Raw genomic sequence first — 20,467 nt, forward strand, 5'->3', positions numbered from 1 at the left:
ACTTCGGATCCTCATGATAAAGCATTTCACCCGACATCAAAACATTAACGACCTCATGCTTTAGGGGGCACCTGTTATAGACATTTTTGGGCACTGCAACCCCAATCATAAATTTCCATAAACCAAGGGCTCTTAAGTCCCTAAAAGTGTTGCTCCAACCCCTAAAAGAACAAGGTCAGCTGATTACATCATCTCCCAGAAATTCTCCATGAAAAACTACTCAGAACTGGTCAAAATTGGACCATCTCACCTGCTCCATGGTCAAAGTGCGCTGCATCCCACCTAAATGCACACGGGAAGTGCGATGCATACTGAAAGCCCTTCTATGGGGTGCAATGGGTGAGAGTGGACCAATGGCAGGGTCAATCTGTGACGTGGAAGATCATGGAATCTTCCATAAACTTCTCCTGTGACACTTGCCTCTCTGCATTCGCCCAGGGATGAGTAAGATATCATCAATCTCCAAGTGGAATCAAGAACTATCAGAGAGAGGACACTAATCAAATCTCAAAAGCTGACTCACCCCGCTTGCAAACATCTATATATGGATCCCTCATCCCAGAGATCCAGAGGCTGGAATTTTGTATCTTGTAAGGAAGTGCTGCTGGTTTCTTCGTGTAACATCATAGTGTTGGGTGATCTAAGCTTTTCATGAGGTGAAGAAGGGCTTTCTTGCTGAGAGGATGACGTTGGGTCAGAACAATTGGTTGTAATCCTCTTTGCTATTCTTGATTATTAATAAAGCTATTCAAGTTTTCCTCCACATTCTTGTATGATTGATGATATATGCATTTGTGTGGTTAATATATATTTGGTCCTATATTGTTTATGATAGTAGATCTCTGTTCTTGGATAGTGTTATGCTACTTTGATTCTACAGGTGCTCTTTGAAGCTGGGTAGACGAGGAAGCGAGTAGCAAAGATCTATCAGAAGGGAGAGGAATCAAGCAAGGAACCAAGCGCAAGACAGAGGTTGGTCTCCTTTGTTCCCCTCTTATCTGCTTCTCATAAAGGAAAATGAAAGTGGTTTTAGTTTGTTTTTTTCTAAGGTAGCTACCAGCCTTAGTGGGACTAGCAGCTCTGCATAGACACTAGATTTCCTGATAACACTGTTGACTATCAAGATGCAAAATTCGTTCATCTTCAAGCAAAGAGGAAGCTATTGTATGCTGAATGTGATCTTGTGTATCAAAGTGACTAGACTTCTGAGGTTGTTGTTGAAGGGAAAAATTAGAGAAGGCTTCAATGATTTCTTCATTATCATGATCTGAATCTAGATCTCAAATAGACAACTTTACTTTATCACAATTTGAAACTGGAACTTGATTTTCCTGCATATTGTCTTCTGCTAAAAGCAGATTTCAAATAAGACCTTGTCTTCCATCATTTTCAATTGTACTAAGATCTTGAACCTGCTGCAAATTTTCCTTAGCATATTGATAATTATCCTCTAAGCTCTCTTTATGTCGCTGAAATGGATTTCCATATAGGGCTTCCATGATCTCATCGTCCATGAAGTCATCATTTTCATAAACTTTCTCAAGATTTTCAATAAAACTATAAACATGTTTACAACAATTTTGAACTAATATTAAGGATTGACAAGATTCTTTATACGTTTCAAAGAACATGGTATGAAAATCCTTTAAACAATAAATACAAGCAGGTGGCAAACTTTCATACCAAGATCAGGCTTCGTCATCCAGAGTGGCCATGAATATCTTGATCAAGAAGTCTTCAGGAAAATCAACCTTCAACTTACGAGTAAGCATGTGAAATCTAACGAGATGTAAAGCAGCATCATTCCTATGATCATCTTTAAACATAGGAAATTTCCTTTGCCAATCTACCTTAGGAATTTTATTTTGGAAAGCTGGAATGTGATCTCGGCTCATGGGAGCATACCTTCGAGCCAACAAATACATTTTGATAACAATTAATTCACCAAGAAATTCCTTAGGCTACTAGTTCTTGAAGAGTGGAATTGCCATAAAAATTTTGAACCTTGGGATTTTTCGACACTGGAGTCGCCAGGTGAAAGATTTCAACCTTCACATGCATCTGACCACTGTTCACCATCGGCAATCATATGTAAACTTTGATGATATTTCCCGGGGAATACAAAACCTTTCACTCATTCCCCAGTATGGTTGCCACTATGTTATCACCTGGATTGAACCTCAGGCTGAAGGAAGGCAATGCCAGGGTAACCACAAACCACGCTTAGCCAAGTAGCAAGCCCTATTAGGCCAGGAGAGGGCTCCCTCCATAAGGATCCCTACCAAGATGACTGGATCAGGAAAAGGATATAAGGCTAGGTATAGTAGCACAAGGTTTGATTTGATTTTGAACAGGTTTTGCTGGATCACGAGGAGCCAGACAATTAGGGTAGGGAATTCGGTCAAAATTGCACGGTTTCAATGGGGCAAGGTAGGCATAAGGTTTAGCACTCTAGGGCTTGATGGGTGAGGTTTTTTAAGACTAGTGAGAGGCTAGGAAGAGCATGTGATTACCATGGATCCTTTCTAGACTGTAGAAAACATATAATGGTGAATATTTCACCAAAGCATAGCAGTGATGTAATGAATTCTGCCTATCAACTTGAAAACATTCACTTAGAAGCAATGAAATGATTAATGAAGTACGCAAAACATTCTAACATATGATCACAACAGAAAAAACTAAACTAAACTTCATACCACATGGATCCCAAATAAATAGCTGCATTTTTTATTAATCTCCTGCTAAACTGCTACAAAATGATGTACAATCAAGGCATAAGCATCCAGCTAAGTCCCACCCTTTACAATGAGAAGAATAAGAAGATATAGGCATTATTTCAACCTCCTCCCATCCTCAAGGGTCGAATCCCTAAGATGAGGAGCTAATCTAACCAATAGTGAACAAGAAACTGGAATTTAGGCATCCTAACAACTTCCCTCTAAAAGTGAGAAAATTGATTCATTTGTGCTCAAATTGACTTTTAATCTAATGAATCTATCATCTACTACTAATTGTCCATTATATTTACAAGACAAGTCATCATTTACATTTTTAAAACATCCTCCATGATAGAAAATCCATGAACACAGTCAAAACATAGTAAAATAGCCATCCTGTGCAAAATTTGTCCTACGGATAGCACCACTAGTCCAATGTGCAACGCCAATTCTAGGTCCCTTTTGGAGGCCTCCCCAGCATCCACATTGAGCTCATGATATCTCATTGGAAATATCATCAAGTCTAATTTCCTCAACACCTGGATTTTCTTCATTTGAAGCTCATTTGACCCCTCAAAATTTGATTCTCCCAAGACTGCTTCTATGTGTCCAAAAAGTGGCAGAATGGTCATTTTTGGGGTGGTTTTTGACCTTTTGGTAGACCAGTTCTATTCAAAAAACTTAAAATTTTCATAGGTGAATGTACTAATCACTGCGAATCCAAAAATCCAAGCCATTTGTCCATTGGGTGTCACTAGGAAAAGTGCAGTGCCAGTGGCGCTGCGTGTAGACCCAGAATTCCCGTGTCAAAATATCCTAAATTTGCCAAAGACAAAAATTCCTCCAAATTTGATCAAAATCAGTGAGAAACACCATCATCAAGTCTCTTGATGATCCAAGGAAGCTTTAGAAAAGAAACCTAAGCCTATCCTCCTCTTTTTTCCTTTAGAGCCCATCTTAGTCTTGCTTTCATCTGTTTGACTGACATGTTGCAAATTCTATTCTAGGTCTTGTAGTGGTAGGCCATGTGCATGATGATCTGGTTGTCCCTATTGGCCTTTTGCAATATCTTTTCTAAGTGAAAATTGAATCTTTCAAGCCAAATCTCTTTATCACCCTCAATTTCTTTCTTAATTGAAGTCAAAGTGACCGGTGACTCTTCCTCTTGCATTGCTGACTTATCCTTGTCACCTTGGCTTTTTATTTTGAGAAGTTCTAGCTCCATGAGTACCTGCTTGTCACTTAGCTGCTTGTTCTCTTGTTCCAGATATGTGATGACATAATTGGCTCTCGCCAAGTTGTCTATCAATGCTTGGACTTGAGCCTCATTTTCCTGTATGATGATGTCTTTTATTGTTGCTTCATCCTGAGCCGCAAAGTCAATTGTCTTCATGCCATGATGAATATAATGCTACTGTGACTCATCATTCTCTGTAAAATCAAATTCTCTTTCTTCCTCCTCACCATCAAGATCTTCCACTTGCATCTTTTCTTTCCCTTTATGTAGTTGTTGCACCTATTCCTGTTGTGTTGATGAAGAAGGCAAAGCCTCTTCCACATCCTATGGAGCAAGCATTTTCCTATGAGTTGATGAAGAAGGAAAGGTCCCTTCCACATCCTATGGAGCAAACACTTGCCTATCAGCTGCAAACGATCTTCTTGTGCCCCTCTGGTATGTCATGTAGGTCCCGGGCACCTCAGTAGCTCTAGTCTCTTTGGCCTTGTCATCTGTCTTCACCTGAGAACTACTAGAAGGTCCTCTTCATTCTTGGGACACAAGTGGAGGAATTTGAGGATCCCTGAAGATGTCATGAGCAATAAATGTCTCCTAGGAGATGTTGAGGAGGTTAATATGATGAAGCACAATCATGTTGATAAGGGAATAATGATAAAGACTACCCATCTGCTAAGGGTATGGCTTTTTCTACACAAAGTGGGCCATTTTCTCAATATTCCTGAACACGAAATAAGGGAGGTTTAACATCCTCACCCTTGTAAAATGCATGAGAAGCCTGATGTGATAGGTTTACTTTTTGGAAAATCTTCCCTCACAAGTGAAATATTTCATGATGAATTTCATCATGGGGGCTTACTTCTCTTCAAGGAACCTGAAAGGGAAAGGCCTTTTTGCTTCATTTCTGTACCTGGGTTTGATGTAAGGCTCATAATAGTGTTAATCTAGGTCCTATGCCTTGTACCACTTCTCCCCTACATTTGGAATCCTGGTTGCATGCACAATAATGGAGGGTGAAACTGTAAATGTCACCCCAGAAAGAGTCACCTTGTTGCCCCAAAGATTGGCTACAAAAATCCTAGTGAGCTTAGGGTGGTGTTGAACTCTCTCTACCTGCTCACAGAACTCATAGCACGCTAGATGCTTGAAGTAAGTTACAGCCCAATGAGAGGCGTACAACTCTCTGACGTTTGATGGCTCTTCCTTGATAATTCTACCTCCCTTGTGTTGTTTTCTCTGATGCCTAGGTCTATCTGTTGAACTGTCAATACCAGTGTTTTCCTCCCCCTCATAGTCTCTGTCTTCTCTGTCCATGTTTGCACATTTTGAAGGGATGAAGGGAGTGAGAAAGACTAATTAGGAATAAGGGAATGGGAGATGACCTTGTGAGGTATTTGGTGGGCTAGGAATTGAATGGGAGGGTATGAATCATGAAAATGAGGGAGAGGTGCTTGGGTCCTTTTTTGAAGTATAGCTTATGGGATGAAGGATAAAGGAATATAAAATGTTATGGAATGCTATAGAGGAGGAGTTCAGGGCTTTAGTGATAGGTGATGGGAGAAATAATGGGAGTTAGGGTTTCTAGGGTATAATTAAGGAAGAATCTAGGGTTTCACCTTTGCCATTGTAAATTACCTTCAAAAACATCAATTGCAAACCAATGATGAAATATAGTGAGGAAACTTGCTTGAGGGAAGAGAGGGTGATTTTTGATGTTTTTAGGTAACTGGAGGCTTTTTGGCCCTTGTTGGCTCAATGCGCAACACCCTCGTGAACGCACAACGCAGTGGTTTATTACATTGCGAGAATCTCCCTACACGTAATGCTCAACTTGTATGCGTAGTGATCTGACCTGAACGTGTAGTGCCAACCTCCCTAAGCGCAACGACACTTCTCCTTGGCCAAAAACTCACTCAAATTCTCCTCTTTTCTTCACCTTTTGACGCCTTCTTTGCTAAATGAGAATGATTAGTTTGAAATTGAAATGTGACACCTTATATAGGAGTAGATTTTGATTTTTCATTAGAAAAACCCGCTTTCTAATGTTTCTTGACCTTTCTCAAATCTCTGTTTTAATGCCTTTTCTTCATTGTTCCTTTTCAAGTGGATGATGCTCAATTTGAATTGATTTTTGCAGTTGTTCATTGTCTTGTAGAAAGGAGAGATGCTTTGGTGCAGCTGGGATCATTTATTACATAAGGTGACTTAAACTACATAAAAATATAAATTAACTCAAAATACTGTTTTTTCACCTCAAAAAGATGTTTTTTGAGGTGAAAATTACATTAGTTAAAAGATAATTGTACAATGACTATGACTTACTAGTAATCATTGTTGATTTATTTATCATCCGCATCCCCTTGCTGCCCTTTATTTACACCTTTAAATCATGCCTTTGACCTTGGAAATGAAACCCTAAGACCTAATGAAAACATGCCCTAGGACCTAATGAAAACATGATTTCATTTTGACCATGAAACCATGAAAGAATACAACCTAAAGATGGGTCAACTAGTGTACTTTATGAGTGAGAAATTAGATTTTATGTGGAGAAGACAACCATCAATGGATAAAATTGACATGACCTAATGAAATGATGTAAAAATTTCAGTATGGGACCCCTAAAATGAAAATGCAAAGAGAAAATTTGATCCTTGATGGAAGTATGTAGATATTGACACTAACGTTGGCCTTATTGGGGATGGAAGCTCCTTCGAGGTGTCAATAACACCATAGAACAAGTTCCTAACCATGTGGACCAATACCGTCAAAAACTCAAACTGAAATGCATGACTGAAAACTAACGACTTGAAATGACACAAACTAACTTGAAACTGACTTGAAATTAACTGAAAAATGACTCAAGACTTAACTAACTAAAACAAGTACTTGCAAAACTTATTAATGGCAACGGACCATTAAGATTTGAGGACTTCAAATACTGGTGACAGCCACCTGACTACTAAAGAAGTATGTACAATCATGTGAAGTGAACCTTCCAATGTAACCAATCTAGCAGATGGCTACTCACTAAAATTCTGCTCTCACTTTCCCTGAGCAGGGAAAACAATGTACATGTAGGCAACTCACTATAACAACTGAAACCAAGGCTTATGCCTACAAACAAGACAACATTCATATTCTCCAATGCTTGTAAAAGAATTCCGAAGGGATCTTGAAAATCCTAAAACACTGGCTTGTCTTGACATCCAACAACAAAAATACAAGTACTCCCTTCATTCTAATATGAAAGAACAGTTGGTCGCTGATTGATAGGAAGGCATAGATAAGTATAAGCTTTTACTATCTAAGTGTTGGCTGTAAATTCCTCGAGCATGAAAAAATCTCACCTGATTTCTAGCATACTGTATCTCTCAGGCTCATACTCATCAATTTCATAGTCTAAGTGATTCTTAAATAGAAAACATTCTTCAAGATTATCAAACATGAAAACCCTATCATCTTCATGAAAGAAAACAATATCTATTTGCTAATCTATAAATCTAATTTCAAGGTTGTCCTCATTTTCAAAAGTGGAAGAAGCTTCACTAACACCTTCTTGATGATGTGAACACTACAAACCTGCATTAGCTTAGGCTAAAACATGACCTTTCAGGAGTTGATCTATCTCATCTTCAAACAAAGGAGATAATACTTTTTCTTTTCTATTGCTAAAACAATAATTGTCTTCTTTCCCTCCTAAATTTTGACAAGGACGTTGAATATCTTCATTAATTTCAAGAAAAGGAGTATATGAAGTTTCATTAGACTGCTGATTCATTTCATGTGATTCTTGTTGACTATCAAGATGAAAAATTCCTTCATCTTCAAGTAAAGAGGAAGCTACTATATGCTGAATATGATCTTGTGTATCGAAGTGACTGGATTTCTGACACTATTGTTGAAGGGAAAAATTAGAGAAGGCTTCAATGATTTCTTAATCATCATCATCTAAATCTAGATCTGAAATAGCCAACTTGACTTTATCACAATCTAAAATTGGAACTTGATTTTCCTGCATACTGTCTTCTGCTATGAGCAGATTTGAAATAAGACCTTGTCTTCCATTATTTTCAATTGTACTAAGATCTTGAACCTACTGCAAATTTTCTTGAGCATATTGAGAAGTATCCTCTAAGCTCTCTTTATGCAGACGAAATGGATTTTCATACAAGGATTCCATGATCTCATCATCCATGAAGTCATCATCTTCATAAACTTTCTCACGATTTTCAATAAAACAATAAACATGTTTACAACAATTCTAAACTAATATTAAGGATCGACAAGATTCTTTATACTTTTCAAAGAACATGGTATGAAAATAATTTAAACAATAAATACAAGTAGGTGGCAAACTTTCATACCAAGATTGGGCTTCGTTGTCCAGAGTGGCCATGAATATCTTCATCAAGAAGTCTTCGGGAAAATCAACCTTCAACTTACGAGTATGCATGTGAAATCTAACCAGATGTAAAGCAACATCCTTCCTATGATCATATTTAAACATAAGCAAATTCCTTTGCCAACCTACCTTAGGAATTTTATTTGGGAAACCTGGAATGTGATCTCGGCTCATGGGAGCATACCTTCGAGCCAACGAATCCATTTTGATAACAATCAATTCACCAAGAAATTCTTCAGTCTACTAGTTCTTGAAGAGTGGAGTTGCCATAAAAATTCTGAACCTTGGGATTTTTCGACATTGGAGTCGCCAGGTGAATGATTTCAGCCTTCACATGCGTCTGATTGTTGTTCACCATCAGCAATCAGATCTGAACTTCGATGATCTTTCACAAGATATACGAAACCTTTCGCTCGTTCCCTGGTATGGTTGCCACTATGTTATCACTTGGATTGAACCTTAGGCTGAAGGAAGGCAATGCCAGGGTAACCACAAACCATGCTTAGCCAAGTAGCTAGCCCTACTAGGCCAGGAGAGGGCTCCCTCCATAAGGATCTTAGCCAAGATGACTGGATCAGGAAAAGGATATAAGGCTAGGTATAGTAGCACAGGGTTTGATTTGATTTTGAAGGGGTTTTGCCGGATCAGGAGGAGCTAGACAGTTAGGGCTAGGGAATTAGGTCAAAATTGCAGGGTGTTCAATGGGGCAAGGTATGCATAAGGTTTATCACTCTATGGCTTAATGGGTGACGTTTTTTAAGACTGGTGAGAAGCTAGGAAGAGAATTTGATTACCATGGATCCTTCCTAGACTGTAGAAAACATATAATGGTGAATATTTCCACAAAGAAAATCAATGATGTTATGAATTCTGCCTATCAACTTGAAAACATTCACTTAGAAGCAATGAAATGATTAATTAAGTACACAAAACATTCTAACATATAATCACAAGAGAAGAAACTGAACTAAACTTCATACCACATGGGTCCCCAAGAAATAGCTGCAATTTTTATTAATCTCCTGCTAAATTACTACAAAATGAGGTACAATCAAGTCATAAGCATCCAGCTGAGTCCCACCGTTTACAATGAGAAAGGAGAAGAAGATATAGGCATTGTTTCAACCTCCTCTCATCCTCAGTGTTATAGACAATTTTGTGCCTGGCAGCATCAGGCATGAATTGTCAATAATCCAAGGGATCCAAAGTCCCTAAACATGATGTTCCTACCCCTAGAGGAACAAGGTCAGCAAACCAACAGCTCTCAGATCAGTTCTCCACCTGAAAACACTCAAAAATAAGCAATCCTGAAATCAAAGCAGGTGCTCCACTAGGCTTCTGCGCTGAAACTCAACTCCTCCATGGTGTACCTGCGTTGCAAAGCAGGTAGAACAAAGGCCACCCGTGCTGAGCGAGATGGGACAAGTGGCACCCTGAGTCATTGCTCTGGAATCTTCCAAAAATGACACTTGGATCAGGGATTTCGCCTTGTGATGAGTCAGAGGCTCTGTTTCTCCAAATGGAAGCAAGGTTCTCCAAGTGGGCTCAAGAACTGAAGATCAACTGAAGAGAGAGAGGACACAAGGCAGCTACACATCAGTTGCAAGCTGAATCATCCTTTCTCAATTCATCTATATATTGAGCTCTCTCTTATGAGCTCAGGGGGAGGGAATTTTGTGCAAAGTAATGATATGCTGTTGGTTTCACTATAGAGCTATTGGGTGATTGCTTGAAGGAGGTGAAGAGGAGAAATTCTTTCTGCTGGGAGGTGTTGCTGGATTGGGGCCTTCAATGGTTGTAACTCTCTCAGAACTTTACTTCTTCATTAATAAAAGCTATTGAGGTTCTTCTATATGCACTTGTTTCAATGATATATTGTGATAATTGTATATTTGATTTATGCTAATCCTTGAATCAGTTATGATTGCATGCTTCTTGTAGTTTCCTTCTTTGTTATTTTGCAGGATCTCATTGTAGCTGGGCCAGCAAAAGAGCAAGGAGCTGGGAGCAAGCAGCCAAAGAGAAGAGTTTGGATTCGACATTAAGCGTAAGGCAACGGTTAGTGCATTTCCTCATTCTCTCTTGCTTTCGTAAAGAAGTAAACCTTAAGTAGTTTTCTTTACAGTTGTTGCTGAGGTACTATCACCCTTAGTGTGGGATAGGGTCATCCGAGTCGGATACTTTTCCCTACAAAAAACTGGTGACTCCACTTGGGATCGTATCTGTTTGATTGTTTGTAGTATTTTGCTATTCATTTCCTGAACAAAAGAGTACCAAATCGAAAAGCTTTTGACTATATCAAAAGCAAAGTAGAGGGCAGCTACTCTAGCTCATTTCTGAGCATGTTCATGATTTGAAGAGCTGATCTACAAGGATCCTTGTAAGCTCTTAGTGATAGCTTTTCATCTTCCTTGTCATCCCTTAGTGTGTGCTTGACTGATAGCTTCTGATTTGGGCAAAAACTGTGAATTTTTGAGAAAATTGTGACCCGGAAACTGAGAAAACGCAACTTTCGTTTTCCAAAGCATGTAGTACACAGGCTACCTGCTTTGCAACGCAGGTCCCGAAGGGGCTACCTGCGCTGAGAGCCAGACTGGCTGTGCAGCACCTGCGTTGGCCCAATTTTGCCTTGTGCATTTGGGGTTTCCTCCCTTTTTCTTGCCTGTTTTCACTATAGATTTTGCAGCCAGTTACCAGTCTTGTACCTGTTCTGAAACCAACCTTACTTGCCATCATTCCGCCTCTGTTATATAACAAAATTGTACTTGTTCTTTTGTATTTCTTACATCATTTACAATTTCCCATAACGAAAGTGAACTAGTCTTGCTTTGGCCTCTTAGATCTGAACCTGTGTTAGGCATTTTGCTGGTCTAAAGAGTTAGCCTGTTTGCTGTCCATAGCTGATTAGTCTTTTTACTTTCGTCATTATGGTTTGATTTCATGTATTTCCAGTGATTAAACAAGTAAATCTTAAGGTGTCTTTTGATTTTGGACAAGCTTGTTTGTTTTCGCTTTAAATCGAAATCAAAGTTAAATAACAACTTTCTTTTTGTAATACATCAACATTAAGAAAGGGAAAAGAAAATACATGCATTGTGCATTTTGCATTTGAAAAAAGTTTGCATGATGATTTAGGAGAAAGTGCATTAGTTTGTGCTGTATGAACTGTGTGAAAAGATATGCCTTTCTTCTCCCTCAGTAGTTAAGATTTTCATCAGTCAAAAAGATTTGAAAAAGCTTGCTTCTCATCTTAGGCTGCATTTAGGAATTTGTCATATACATCTCGTGGTGAACCTTGAAAGGCAAACTTTAAAAAGATCAACTTAAAATATACTGAATGAACCTAACAACGCATTGAAACATAACGCAAACACATAGAGGTCTAAGCTAGAGACGTGTTCCGGCGTCGTTAAACGTAGTGACTGTCGATCTCGAAGAAGGTGGGCGATTCCTCCTGAGAGTCGGTGGCACTAATACGGACTTGTGCTCCCACGTACCGTCGAGTATATATTGGGAGACCCCTATAGGCATATATCCTTTATCCTTAGGAAACCGTGTCGGCCGCCCTACTGATCGCAATGCAGTGAACACAGCATTCACGAAGATTGACCACACGTACCGTAAAACGTATTCCGTGGTTTTGCGAAAGGTTTGGCACACCCTCTGCCTAGATCTCCAGAGCAGTTTTTTTTGGCCCTTTTCAAACTCTATAACTGAAAACGTCCAACCGAGCATTTGTCACTTCGGGCTCGTTAAAACATCGAAGGAGACTAGAGTCATCTTTAGCTTTTTCTCGACTCTTTAAAACTGAAAAAGCAAGTTGTGTCTAAAGCGTCGTTATAAAATTTATTTTAAGCAGAATAATCATCACCCTTCCCTCGTTGATCTTCGAAGTTAGTCCACGACAAGTGGAAGTTCCTGTAGAATCGCTAAGAAATCTTTTGGATAGACTAGATATGTCTGAACAACCGTCGACATCCAGGACTGTGTCATCCGACACAGCAACGGCAGAGCCTCCTGCTGCTATCCCAACAATGTTTGATGGTACACCATCTGTCCCGGCAAGTTATCAACAACAAGCCGGAGTCCCATCTGGGACGACGACATGGTTAGTTCCTATTTCTTCATCCAGATTATCATCTGGTATTTCTTATGTTGAAACTCAACAAATCAATCCAACGTGTCTTCAAGGGCCAATCTACCCTTTAAGTACTGGATTGCCACCATATGGAGGACAGTATGCCTTTTCATTGTTCCCCCCTGGAGAACAACCATATGGGAGTTTACAACAAAATTCAGGTCAAACTGGAATTACATCCAGCGGTTGGATACCAATACTGCCTCAGCAACCAAGAGTTTAATATTCAATGCAACCAGTCCACCCTGTGTCGAATGTTGCCACTATAACTGGTATGGTGATTGCGTCGCAAGTACAAGCGCTGCCTACTGTATGTCAACCCCAAGTTTCTCAGGTTGCCATACAACAGCCTCTTGTCTCGACATCTCAATCGGAACCTCAGGTCAGTGCCTCCTTATCCGGAGCGACTCAGGATCAAACAAGTACTGTGACTCCTCATCTTGGTCAATCATATAGTATTGGGCATCAGCAAATGGTCCAACAACCAGAGCTGGTTCGAACTCAACAACCGCCATTCCAGCAATCATGTCAAGGACCTAAGCAACAAGTCTTTGTAAGTAATGGGCAACCATGCTATAATGGTTATGCCCATCAACCTTGTCAAAGTTGCCAACATTATGCTGGTATGCAAAGACCCACTGCTCAGGCGATTCCATCTTATCCTGGATATTCTTCGCCTAACCTGAATCAACAGTTGCCCTTTGTAGCAACTCTAGAATTACCAGATCTAAACCGGCTGACGAATGATCCAATTGCTTATGCCCCTTGGTGGCCAGCGATTCTGCATAAACTTCCATCAGACATTCCTAAATTTAATGGAAATCCGAGTGAAGATCCGTCAAATCATGTGATGACATTCCATCTATGGTGTTCATCGAACACCCTGAATGATGATTCGATAAGACTTCGCCTCTTTCAGAGGACGTTAACGGGTCCAGCGGCAAAATGGTACATTGAATTGCCTAGAGCTTCGTTCGACAACTTCAGTACCTTAGCCACAACCTTTTTAACCCATTTTCAATTACCGATAAGGTATGAAACGGGAACAGAACTCCTTACCAACTTCAAACAGACGACTGCCACCCACATATCTGATCATATACATGAGTGGCGTCGTCGTCGTAGGATGGTGAAAACATATGTTCCCGATCAGCTGTTAGCTGAATGGTTTATAAAGTCGTTACTTCTTGCTATAACGGAAGATGTGGCCAAGGGGGGAGTCGTAACAGAGGAGCAAGTTATTGCTCGTGCACAGTATTTGGACTTAGTTTATACTCAGTCCGGCACGCTCTACGACAAAATACCCAACGCTCCTAGACCGGAATTTTCAATTCCTCCTCCTCCTAAATCAAACAATGACTCTCACGCCGGAGATGGCGTGATTGGAAAGCACAAAATTTCTAGTCAAAATGAAAATGAAGAACTTCTTGCCTCGGAAGTAAATGCCATGTCGACCGACAAGGGCAAAAAACTGAAGCAACCAGGGGGCAAGAAGAAAAAGACAGGGAGAAAAAGGAAACCCCCAGCAGGGTGTCATATATGCGATGAGGATCATTGGACGAAATATTGTCCACATATAGCTGAAGTTAAGAAACTCTTCAAGAGTTCAAAAACCCCAGTAGTATTGACTGATCCGTTTCCTAATCCAAGTCAAAATCTGGTTGCTAATCAAAATGCTTCCAGATCCCAAGTGCTTATGTTGTCTACCTCAAAGCAACAGAATAATGCTTTGACAAGGAGTAAATATTACGGGAATCCAAAGCTGTCGAACAACAAGGTTAATGAACGACCTAGTAGTTCAACAACAACTTTGACCGAAGTTGTGCCACCCATCGTTCCTGAGCCAATGATAAAGTCGCCAAAGGGAGTAGTACACAAATCGACATTTAATCCTCGTGCCAAAGGAGCACAGAATTATAATATAGTAAAGGACCTGGCCCAATCGCCGTCCACTATGTCGACACTTGAGGTACCACAAAATTGCCCCTCCCAAGAGCAAGCTTTATTATCAGCAATAGGTGGGCTTGGCCCAATGGATTCCAATCTTGTGGCCTTTGATCATAAAGGATATGACCCTCAGTTACCAGCTCAACTAGCTTTCCTTATTCAAGTGAAAGCCCTCAACAAAACTGTTCATCGAACAATTATTAATGAGGGGGCATCTACATGTCTTATGTCGATGAGTTGCTGGAAAGATTTAGGCTCACCACCCTTGTCGAAATCGTCAACGACGTTAAAAGCATTTGATGGACGATCATACACTCCATACGGGATTTTAAGTAACTTGCAAGTTGAACTGGGGGGCAAAACAGTAGGAATTGATGTTGAAGTAATTGATGGAAACCTCGATTACAACATCCTACTAGGAAGGCCCTGGATCTATGCCATGGCCGCGGTTGTGTCGACCTACTTCAGGAAGATTGCATTTCCCTTCCAAGAAGGAATTACAATCGTCGACCAACAAACTTTTCTCCCCAACAGTTCACAAGTTACAGGAAGCATTCCAATGATCCATGGAAGGAATCATTTGCTCCAAAATATCAGAGTAGGTCTCCTAAAAGACCCTGCCTTAATGGGTACTTTCGCCCTACCGACTCCAAGTAATCGGGCGGGAGTGGCCACGGTGGAAACCTACAAAAAGATATCTAATCCAATCTTCTGGTTGGATTCGGAAGATTCCTGAATATTTTGTCGGCATGGATCATCGCCCTAAAAGAAATACTGTAAATACAGTGGGCTCCGAGGACGGTTCTTATCTTGTGTCAACCTCGTTAAAAAATGAAACAAGGAGTCGAGGATAGTTCTTATCTTGTGTCAACCTCATTAAAAAATGAAACAAATCCCCGAGGTAAACCTTCATTCCAACAACCGAGTTGGATGCAATGAAGCTTGGGGGGCATGCACCTCGATTTGCATTATTATGCTGGGGGCATGCAAACTTATCTTCGAGCAGTTTTAGCACACAGTTCATGCTCGTTAAAAAATAAACGCAAGATCCGAGCAGTTTTAGCACATAGTTCATGCTCGTTAAAAAATAAACATAAGTTTGAAGCAGTGTTCAAGCTCGTTAAAAAACGAACCCATCCCGGTAAATAACCTTGGTAAATGTAACCTTTGACAGCCATATAAAAACCATTGGTCGTGTTTGTGTACCGTCACCTCCATCCGTTCATTTGGCAAATCGTTCATCTCCATATGATTGTTTACCCATTTTGAGGAACAGCTGCGAAGAGTGATTTCACTAAGCCATCCTTGTGACACTGCCGTGATTGGAATATTCCAACCTGTACCTGGAATCTGCTGCTGCCCTGTTCATCACTCGTTCCTCAAAAGACGAGTCTTCTTTGAGCTCTTTTCACTGACTCGTAAAATATGAAAAGTTTGCCGAGTTTTGGCCTTCCAGCTCGTTAAAACGACCGGAAAGCTATCCCTCCTCTAGATTTTAATCTTTTTGGATTTGAGGGATTATTACACAAAAAGATCGAGCGCTTGTTTTGTTCGGCTCGTTAAAACGATCGAAAATTCATCCCTTCTGTATTGTTTTATACTTTTTCGGACTTAAGGGATTAGATGATGAAAAAGGAATTCTGGAGTTGACTTTATGTACCTTTTCAGACTCTCTAAAAATGAAAAGGACCGAGTTATCCTTGTCGTTAGACTCGTTAAATTCATTAAATAGCGACAAACTTGTCTTTAGACGAGAACGAGTTTCCCTATCGCTAGGCTCGTTAAAACATAGCGATGGGCTTGCCCGAAGGGCAGGTTATAGAACAAGCATATGTTATCCTCCTCAAGCTTGACAAAGATAAAGAGGTACTGGTCAGCAATGACTGGGGAAAAAATTGGGAGAACCTCACAGCTTTAATGGTAGCAAGTCGCTCTTGAACATGACACTTTGTCCTCCGTATCACATCGGGTTGGGTTGTTTCATTCACCGGTCTCATCACCATGGTCCTCGCCACACCATCCACATTTGGGGTAATGCTACCGATCCATCACATTAGTGTCGTTATATGTTCAAGAGATGTTGTTCTGCAAAGAGTCAACCGTGTCCCATCCACTGCCATACATTGTCCTTCATCCATTTCATGACCGTCACCCTGAATCATACATCACAGTTTGTTCTCACCTCATCACAATCACTAGCTCCGTTCCGTGTCACTGATGTGGGATTCATTAAGGCCCTCCTTTGACGGATCGCTCCTTGTCGACATCAGTTCATTATCCAAGGAGTTGATCTAGGAACAACCCCTTCAGTACTTTGAAACTTGCATGCCTCAATGGCAAGTTTCTCACTTCCGGCGACAGGTATACATCAATGACCTTCGACCAGAAGATTTTGCATGGTGGTCGACGCCAAGTCCTTTATTCCCACCATGTGAATTGTACTGCCGCACCTTGAGGGTCATCATCCTTATCGGTGATTCCTCTCGCGCTTGTTAACGGTTTACATCATTGACCGGTAATCAAGCGATGTCTTTCCATGTTCGACTTCAAGAAATTCTCACATGGATCGACTTGTACATCGAGTGAAGATCGGAAGAGATTGAAGACCCCGGATCTAGTTTCATCCATCCGGGCTGCGATATATATTCAGGATATAAAGACATTTGATATGTACATCATTGCAGCAGATGATCATCCTTCTCAAAGGATGATAATTTCAGCAGAGAATTATCAGTCTATCATCAGACGATCGTCTGTGCTATGTACCAAAATGAATTTATAAAGCTGAGCATGGGAATGCCCGCCTCAGCTAGATCATGAAAAAGAATGAAAAATAATGTATTGTATTGTATCTTATTACAGGACACTTCTCAGCAGATTGAATGAACTTCGGATCCTCCTAATAAAGCATTTCACCCGATAAACGACCTCATACTTTAGGGGGCATCTGTTATAGACAATTTTGTGCCTGGCAGCATCAGGCATGAATTGTCAATAATCCAAGGGATCCAAAGTCCCTAAACATGATGTTCCTACCCCTAGAGGAACAAGGTCAGCAAACCAACAGCTCTCAGATCAGTTCTCCACCTGAAAACACTAAAAAATAAGCAATCCTGAAATCAAAGCAGCTGCTCCACTAGGCTTTTGCGCTGAAACTCAACTCCTCCATGGTGTACCTGCGTTGCAAAGCAGGTAGAACAAAGGCCACCCGCGCTGAGCGAGATGGGACAAGTGGCACCCTGAGTCATTGCTCTGGAATCTTCCAAAAATGACACTTGGATCAGGGATTTCGCCTTGTGATGAGTCAGAGGCTCTGTTTCTCCAAATGGAAGCAAGGTTCTCCAAGTGGGCTCAAGAACTGAAGATCAACTGAAGAGAGAGAGGACACAAGGCAGCTACACATCAGTTGCAAACTGACTCATCCTTTCTCAATTCATCTATATATTGAGCTCTCTCCTATGAGCTCAGGGGGAGGGAATTTTGTGCAAAGTAATGATATGTTGTTGGTTTCACTATAGAGCTATTGGGTGATTGCTTGAAGGAGGTGAAGAGGAGAAATTCTTTCTGCTGGGAGGTGTTGCTGGATTGGGGCCTTCAATGGTTGTAACTCTCTCAGAACTTTACTTCTTCATTAATAAAAGCTATTGAGGTTCTTCTATATGCACTTGTTTCAATGATATATTGTGATAATTGTATATTTGATTTATGCTAATCCTTGAATCAGTTATGATTGCATGCTTCTTGTAGTTTCCTTCTTTGTTATTTTGCAGGATCTCATTGTAGCTGGGCCAGCAAAAGAGCAAGGAGCTGGGAGCAAGCAGCCAAAGAGAAGAGTTTGGATTCGACATTAAGCGCAAGGCAACGGTTAGTGCATTTCCTCATTCTCTCTTGCTTTCGTAAAGAAGTAAACCTTAAGTAGTTTTCTTTACAGTTGTTGCTGAGGTACTATCACCCTTAGAGTGGGATAGGGTCATTCGAGTTGGATACTTTTCCCTACAACACTCAGGGGTCGAATCCCTAAGATGAGGAGCTAATATAACCAACAATGAACAAGAAACTAGAATTTAGGCAGCCTAACAACTTGCCTCTAAAAGTGAGAAAACTGATTCATTTTGCTCAAATTGACTTTTAATCTAATGAATCTACCCTCTACTACTAATTATCCATCACATTTACAAGACAAGTCATCATTTGCAGTAGTAAAACATCCTCCATGAGGGAAAATCCATGAACACAGTCAAAACACAGTAAAATAGCCATCTTGTGCAAAATTTGTCCTATGTGCAACACCACTAGTCCAATGCGTAATGCCATTTTCAAGTCCCTTTTGGAGGCCTTCGTGGCCTACAAAGTGAGCTCATCATATCTCATTGGAAATATCTTCAAGTCAACTTTCCAAAACACTTGGGATTTCTTCATTTGAAGCTCATTTGACCCCTCAAAAGTTGATTCTCCCAAGACTGCTTTTGTGTGTCCAAAAAGTGGCAGAAAGGTCATTTTTGGGGTTCTTTTTGACATTTGCATAGGGTGCATGTACTCATCACTTCGAATCCAAAAATTCAAGCCAGTTGTCCATTGGGTGTCCCTAGGAAAAGGGCAACGCTAGTGGCGCTGCACGTAGAGCCAGAATTCCTCTGTCAAATTTCCAAAATTTGCCAAAGATAAAAATTCCTCCAAATTCGATAAAAATTGGTTAGAAACACAATCATCAAGTATCCTCATGAGCCAAGGAAGCTTCAACAAGAAACATAGGCCTATCCTCCTCTTTTTTTCCTTTTAGAGCCCGTCATAGCCTTGCTTTCATCTATTTGACCCACATGTTGCAAATTTTGTTCCGAGTCTTTTAGTGGCAGGCCATGTGCTTGATGATCTAGTTGTCCCTATTGGCCTTTTGTAACAACTTTTTTAAGTGAAAGTTCACTCTTTCAAGCCAAATCTCTCTATCACCCTCAATTTCTTTCTCAATTGGAGTCAAAGTGATCGGTGCCTCTTCTTCTTGCATTGCTGACTTACCCTTTTCACCTTGTCCTTTTATTTTGAGATGTTTAGCTCCATGACGACCTGCTTGTCACTTAGCTGCTTGTTCTCTTGTTCCAGATATGTGATGACATACTTGGCTCTCAGTAAGTTGTCTATCAATGCATTGACTTGAGCCTCCTTTTCCTTTATGATGATGTCTTTTATTATTGCTTCATCCCGAGCCTCCAAATAAATTGTCTCCATGCCATGATGAATATATTACTCCTCTGACTCATCATGCTCTGTAAAATCAAATTCTCTTTCTTCCTCCTCACCATCAAGATCTTCCACCTGCATCTTTTCTTTCCCTTTATCTAGCAATTGCACCTATTCCTGTTGTGTTTATGAAGAAGGCAAAGCCCCTTCCACATCCTGTGGAGCAAGCATTTGCCTATGAGTTGATGAAGAAGGCAAGGTCCCTTCCACATCCCATGGAGCAAACACTTGCCTATCGGCTGCAAACAATCTTCTTGTGCCCCTTTGGTATTTCATGTAGGTCTCAGGCACCTCAGTAGCTCTAGTCTCTTTGGCCTGCTAATCTGTCTTCACCTGAGCACTACTAGAAGGTCCTCCTAATTCTTGGGACACTGGTGGAGGAATTTGAGGACCCCTGAAGATGTCATGAACAATAAATATCTCCCAAGAGATGTTGAGGAGGTTAATATGATGAAGTATAATCATCTTGATCAGGGAATAATGATAAAGACTACTCATCTGTTGAGGGTATGACTTTTTCTGCACAAAGTGGGGCATCTTCTCAATATTATTGAACAAGAAATAAGGGAGGCTTAACATCCTCACCCTGGTAAAATGTATGAGAAGCCTGATGTGATAGGTGTACAGTCTGGAAAATCTACCCTCACAAGTGAAATATTTGATGATGATTTTCATCATGGGGGCATACTTGTCTTCAAGGAACCTAAAAGGAAAAAGCCTTTTTGCTTCATTTCTGTACTTGGGTTTGATGTAAGGCTCATAATAGTGTTCATCCAGGTCCTGTGCCT

The sequence above is a fragment of the Pinus tabuliformis genome, chromosome 6 (genome assembly GCF_031772625.1).
Source record: "Pinus tabuliformis cultivar Carrire ecotype Pingquan chromosome 6, CPIR1, whole genome shotgun sequence".
Lineage (NCBI taxonomy): Eukaryota > Viridiplantae > Streptophyta > Pinopsida > Pinales > Pinaceae > Pinus > Pinus tabuliformis.